The sequence below is a fragment of the Meleagris gallopavo genome, chromosome Z (assembly GCF_000146605.3).
Source record: "Meleagris gallopavo isolate NT-WF06-2002-E0010 breed Aviagen turkey brand Nicholas breeding stock chromosome Z, Turkey_5.1, whole genome shotgun sequence".
In the NCBI taxonomy this organism is placed as follows: domain Eukaryota; kingdom Metazoa; phylum Chordata; class Aves; order Galliformes; family Phasianidae; genus Meleagris; species Meleagris gallopavo.
Genome location: NC_015041.2, coordinates 38,109,925 through 38,116,721, shown reverse-complemented (window position 1 = coordinate 38,116,721; position 6,797 = coordinate 38,109,925). Strand labels below are relative to the sequence as shown.

General features: G+C 36.7%; 1 long non-coding RNA gene across 1 annotated transcript; it reads left to right on the top strand.

The window, feature by feature from the left end:
* The first annotated feature begins 5,704 nt into the window (after positions 1 to 5,704).
* On the top strand, positions 5,705 to 6,797 carry LOC116217508. Its single transcript, XR_004162142.1, has 2 exons — positions 5,705 to 6,201; positions 6,700 to 6,797. It is a non-coding gene; the product is annotated as an uncharacterized LOC116217508 (long non-coding RNA).

Here is a 6,797-nt window from a genome sequence, read left to right as displayed (position 1 = left end):
AGTAAAAACTTTGTTGTACTGCCTTGCTCCCAATGAAGCCCTGGAGAGAACTTCAGGAATTTTATATTACAAGTACTTTGAGAGAAAACATGTATTTTATGGGCTGAAACGTGTATTTCTCTCTCCTTTTTCCCTCCATCTTCTTGTGTTTGTTTCTGATAATATGCCTTCAGGAGGATGAAATATTAAGGATGCTGAAGAAAGCTTATTTTTAATAACCAAACTCCTTGAAGAAAGTTTTGGGAGTTTCCTATCAGACACTGCTGTGACACACAAGGAATTTATAGCGCTGCCTGACCTTAGTGTAGAACAGGCAAACTGTACTTTTTCAGCAATCATTTTTCTTCTGTTGTAGAGTGGATTCTTCTATTATTTTTCATTGGAGCTCTGGAGCTCTTAGCTACCCAGAAGAAGCAAAGATTTTAGTTTTATGTGGCACTTAATGCTGTTGTCAGAGATTTAGATACGCCTGCTTTAAGCTGTAAAGTAGTAAACTTTACGGTAGTCGTAGTGATGGCAGCTACATGACCAATAAGTTTTAGTAACTCATTTGCCATTTTCATCTCAATAGGCAATTTGGTATTGGACAGTGGAGGAAGTAAAGGCCTCTTCGATTTGCTGCACAGTTGGGCAGGTATCTGTGGCAACTAAAACTATGGCCGAGTCCTGAGTAGTTAGCAGAATTTAGCTCTGCTGATTTGCTGAAACCCAGATGTCTATTCTATAGGGCGATGTAACAGTGAATTATAATTGTAGCAAAGACTGGTCTCAATATATGAAGTTTATTTTTGAAGTGTAATATTTTGCAAGAGGTGTATCTTCTAAATCTGTAGTCAAGATTCAGCCATCCAACATGTACACATTGATGCTGAAACACATCACCCACAGCCTCACTGTTCTGGCATCTGCTACTTGGTCTCCAAAAATGTTCAGCAATTGTTGATGAATGTCAGTGGATGCCATTTTTTTCCACATGGAGGAATTCAATTCCAAATCTTTGCTTTATACGCACTTCTGTGTCAGAGACTATTTTATTAGACAGCCCTTCTGCAGCCATTGGTTGCACAGTGACAAAATGTCCTGGAATATCAGTGGGAAGGTTCAACCCCCGCTGTCATACCACCACCATCGGCTTCTGATTTTGTGGCCCAGCATAATAAGGTGGTATTACTTACAGAGCAGCCCTCATGTATATGAGTGATGTGAAAATATGCAAAAAGGGCAGCTGAAGACCTGTACTGAAGATTTATTGGAACTAGAAAACATGTGGATAAATCAGAAACCACTATTGCTTATTGTTGGAGAGGAACATCTATTTCTTGCTTTGTCTAGCTTCACCAGGTAAAGTCGAAGTCAGATCATGCGTTACTTACAGCATTCAGAATCAGATAACCTTGGCAGGTTTTAATGGATAGTCTGTATTTATATATGGATTTCTTTACTTGCACTCTTTTTTCTCCCTTTCTCTCTTGGGCTTGTTTAAAGAATTCATTGCCATCTTTGATTGCCTTTGACTCAGAAGGCAATTAAATACTGCAGTTTACTTTCCACAGCGGCTACCTTCTCATCTAGGTAGTGAATTTTTAACAGATGAGCTTAGAAAAAGAATTGATCTTGACCTTATTTTACTCTTCATTCACTTTTCTTAAGACACTACAAGATAGTTGTCAAAGTTTCCACAGCTTTTGAGGCCCATTATCTGTAAAATAATCCAGCTGCTGAGGGAGAATAAATGATTTCCTGCATGTACAAGTCCGTCTTTTAATTGGAAGCTCGCATTTTGTATCTCAGTGCTTTCTTCTTTTTCAGCTTCTGTTCTGTTTGCTAGCTAAAGCAGCTTACTGATAGCCCTGAGTTGTTTGTTTACTTCATGGAACTTAAACTCTGCAAGCTTGCTGTTGTTTTTGGAGTTTGCTGGATTTAGCTCTTGCTGAGTTAAAAACAAACAAAAAAAGATAATTTTGAAAGTGAGATTTTAAAAATTAGTTCTGTTATGTGGCAGAGACTCTGTGTTAGTTTCTTGACTGTTTGCATTTTTTTAATTGTTGATCTAATTAGCTCCTTATTGAAACAGTTTTAGGCTTCAAGAAGCTGATGGTTTCTCAAATAATTCAGTCCCAAGAATCACCTATAAGAAAATGCTTAGAACTTTGAGGGAATAGGTTCTGAATTTTCAGATATGTTTCATTTCTTAACACTGGGGGTGGATGGGATAGAGGGAGGTTATCACAGAATCAGAGAGAATCAGAAAACTCTACTTAGAGTGTTCAAGGTTCACAGTAGAAATGTCTTAAATATTGTTCTTTATTTTGAGTGTAAATGAAGGAGGTATGGCAGAGCATAGCTGCCATTGGACTGAATTCTTTCCTCAGACAAAATGTTCAGACGCCTTTGTGGAATACATTCTGCACCAAAGAAGAGAATGCACAGCTTCATAAAAATTCACCTAACTTTTCTTGCTCATAGTGGAAACTTCCTCCCTAGCAGTTGAGGAATGGTGTAGATTTAGTAGTGAGCAGAGGTGGAACTTTGCCCAAAAAGTCTTAGCAGCAACTTTTTCCCTCACAGTAAGAATGACAAGTTGTTGTTTTTTTTTTTCCCCTAAATGTCGAAGTACATTACCAGGTGGTGGTGATGGGTTTTGTGGACAGAAAGAATGTAAGTTTTTAAACTCATTCAGTTATCTTACTCTGCTGAAGTGGTTTGTCCCCCTCCTTTTACCGACATCTTTTAGCTTTCCCTGCTCCTGACAACAGAATTTAACAAGCAAAATTAAAGCCTAAGGGGAAAAGGAAGGGGGAGATGTGAGACCGTGCGATGTCAGGGGGGAGGTGCAGATAGGCAGTGGTGGAGTGGAAGTTTCCCTGACAGACCTCCTCGTCTGTTCATCACCTCTAGCTATACAGCACACACACTCTCCTTGGGTGGGCTGCCAGAAATGGCAAATAGCAGCACATACCTTAAGTAGGGCCCCAGCCTACCAGCTTGGCTCCCTTCTCCCTTGCTGCCTCCAACACAGACTGCCATTCTTCTGTTTCAGTTAACAGTTGCAGCAGGCATCTGTTAGGCTTATAAAAAGATGCAAAATTGGAGCAAATCTCTCAGAAAATGACCAATGTTTTTTCTGATTAACGCAATATTTATTTTGCTTTCTTCTGATCTCATTTCCTTTCATTTCCCCATCTAATACTAATCTTAACTTCACTGATTTCTCAGGATGAGAGTCTAAGGCTCTTCCATTTGATCACTCTTTTCTGAAGGGATGAAAGCAGATGTCCTTTTCCCAAAATACTGAGCATGCTTTCAGCTTGAGTACTGCTAGCAGATTGCCCCCACTCTGGAAGCTGTGCTACCACACATTTGTTGGTGCTTTTCAGTGAATGTGGTCGTTACAGATAGGGAATATGGCCATGATCACGTTTTTTTTACGTTTCTATTCCAAGCCATTAGATGTCTTAACTAGTACTGGGAGAGGAGGTAGTGGCTGATGTGTCGTATCAGAGACTTAGTTACCTTCACTAGTTCTTCCTTCCTTCTCTGCTAATCTGACTTCCATCTGCTCTCCCGTGTCACATATTTCCGTATGCTTGTGGAGCTGGGGATGTGCAGCAGGAACTGGGAGACATATTGTACCTTGTCAAGTCAGAGGGAGACTTTTGACAGGGCAACAGGCAGAACTGATAAAAGAGCAATGTTTTCCTAGTTTTGAAAACTGAGCACTTTTGCAACCGTGAAATTCCGGTGAGATAGGTAAGGGAGAGAAAGCCTGCAACATGCTGGTAATGTGTTAAGCTCTAGGGAATCTGTTCAAATATAAGTCAGAATGGAGGTAATTGTTTAAAAACATTTAACCTTTGGAGATTAGTACTTCAGTAATGATAGGATGCATTGGAAAATCTATTTGATTGTAGGAGGAATGCCATGCTAATAAGTGGATTTACTCTTCGTAGTTACATTAGTTTTGATTTCTTCATTCAGAATCACCTGAATATAGCTAACTAGTTTTATCTCTGCCGTACACTTAAGTATTTGTTCTCAGGGGTAGTAATGTTTCAGTTTCAAGAAAAATTCTTTTTCTCTAAAGAGAAAACCAAAAAGGTATGAACTCTTTGTAGAATTTCACAGAGCAGGAATAGAGGAATTCGTTGATTTTTCAGCTGTTGTCAGACATCAGATGAGATTAATTTCAGTAAAACTTCACATTTTAACATTTTCAGTAAAACTTAGCTCATCCTTGACAAAAGAACTTTGTTTGACTCAAGTGATTATTCAAGTCAAATGGGTGATATAATTTTCAGTGGTTTAGTAGCAATTAAAAAAAAAAAAGTAGTAACCACGTCCACCAACACCTTGTTGGCAACAACAGCCATTTGTTTTTGTAACAGATTCAGCTTATTCTGGAGAGGATCAAAAGGAAATCACTTTAAGTCTTAGCTATGACCTTACGCACTTTTCTGTGTTTCTATTTATAAATAATGAAACAGTTACTGGATCTTTTCTCTCAAATATGGTTAAATGATAATTAGGTTTTAAATAATAAATAAACACTGTTACAGTAGTTAAGTCTACAAATAATTAGCAGGACCAAAATATTTTGCCAATCTGAAGACAGCAAAAGAGAAACAACAATAAGTACTACATTTCCATTCAGTGTTTTTGTGATTGAATTAACAAGACAGTATTTGCATAACTTAATATGCTCTTTGAAACACAGAAATAATATCTAGTCTTTTAATCAAACTTAACAGATTCGGAATTCTAAAAATCATTTACTAGATTAATACTTTGATTTTGAAAGATAAGAGAAAAATTTAGTACCACGATAAGTCAGGAATTTTTAAAACATGAATATCTTTTCAGTTACTGATGTTGAAGGCTGACTTTTCAAGATCAAAAGCAGCAAGTTATTTATTTTGGAAGAATGACAGCATGTTTGTATCAAGTGCACCACTTGATTTTAATTTTGTTTTTAATATTAATTTTTAAAATTCCATTATTATGAAACTAGATTGCCTGTTCCTCATTTAATAAAATAGAAGGTTTAAAATAGAAGGATCTCAGTTGTTTTTTTTTCACTTGTTGATGACTCAACCACTTGTTTTTTTTCAGTTTATCTGTTGCTATACTACTTGTTAACTTCTAGTCTTACCTGTGCTCAGGTTTCCCTTTTTTGACAGCTAGAGCCCTTAGTAATTCCACATTAAAAGTAAATGCTATTAATAATGATCATAAATGCTGTGCTTACATATGTTTATGGAGATTTCCTGAGAATCCCTGTCTGGGAAATGACTTGAAGTATGGTTTGAAGGTGCATGTGCAGGGATTTTTTTTTTCTTCCTTAATTAATATTCACTTTACAAATTAAAGCAAGTATTCTTCCAATTTAAGATGCATTATTATTCCAGTTTAAGACTTTTGATGGACTGGATCATTAGTTGACTTCTGATAAACACAAATATATGGATTTACTATGTGTTGTTGGATTAATTTTGCTGCTTCTTAGAAAATACTATGAGATAATCCCAAAATGTTACTCTTTCTGACTAGACTTCTAAAGTCTTTCAAGTGCATAATGTTAGCAGTTTCATTAGAGTTTGATGAACCTTTTCTTCATTATTGATTCTAAAATGTGCTTTAATGTTTAAATAACTTCACCGTTAAATGGTTTAACATAACCGTTAAATGTGAGAACTGCAGTCCTTATTCCAGGTTTGCTTATGCTTCCATCTTTTTGATGGAACAGACTGACTGAACAGAGCAGGATCTCATGCAAATGGATGATTTATTAATTCATGTCTTTTCCACTTTAAAATCATGGTGCCACTACATCTCCAGGCACAAACACATTAAAACAGACAAAGTTTAGTATTAAAAGAAACTAATTAACTACAATAGGGCTACCATAATGAAACTGAAAAGTAAAAATCCCAGTTCTCTTGAGGAGAGGCTTGAAAGCGTCTAACAGGTAGGTATGATAAATGAGTGGGTAAATGGAAACTGAAAGGAGGTTTAATGCTTTGTTAAAATGATGGCCTCCATGAAGCTAAGCATCAATACTGTTTCTCTTATGTTTGATCTGTAGGCAGCAATTGTGGTGGTATTCAACTTCGCAATGGTTCTGCTAATTTTTCCTGCTATACTGAGCATGGACCTTTATCGTCGAGAAGACAGGAGACTGGATATATTCTGCTGTTTTACAAGGTGAGAGTGTGTGACAGATTGATTGATGAGGTGTGTCCTTTTGTGGTCATTGAGAGCTACTGTTCCTTGTCAAGAATGGTTGTTCATTGCAGCAGGGTCAGTATTTTATTGTCTTGATCGTATTGCTAGTGACCAAATTGTGTTTGCTACTGTGATCTGTCTCTCTCTGTATTTGACCTGTTGATTTTGATACCAAAGAGAGAAAAGACTTTCCAAAATTTGTTTTAGTGACTGGTTAGAATAAGGAGTTGATCACATGACAGGACTCCTGCTTTCTGTTTCTGATTAAGTTGTATTTTCACTGGACAATTTAATGTGCTTCAGTTTTGGAAGCCTAATTCTCAGAAGGAGGAGGCAATCAAACTGCCCATGTATTCTACCACCAGTAGTTGCACCAAACATTTTTCAGAATTTGAGCCTATTTATAGATGAGGAAATTCAGTTAATAACAGCTTGTTTTGTTTAGATAAGCAACATTCTGAATTCCTCTTTTTTTAGGTAGGTTTTATTCATTTGATGAAAAATATCTCATACCATTTTCTGTCATCAGTTTGTCATTTCTTATTTACAAGAGGAGATTTATCTCTGTCAATTAA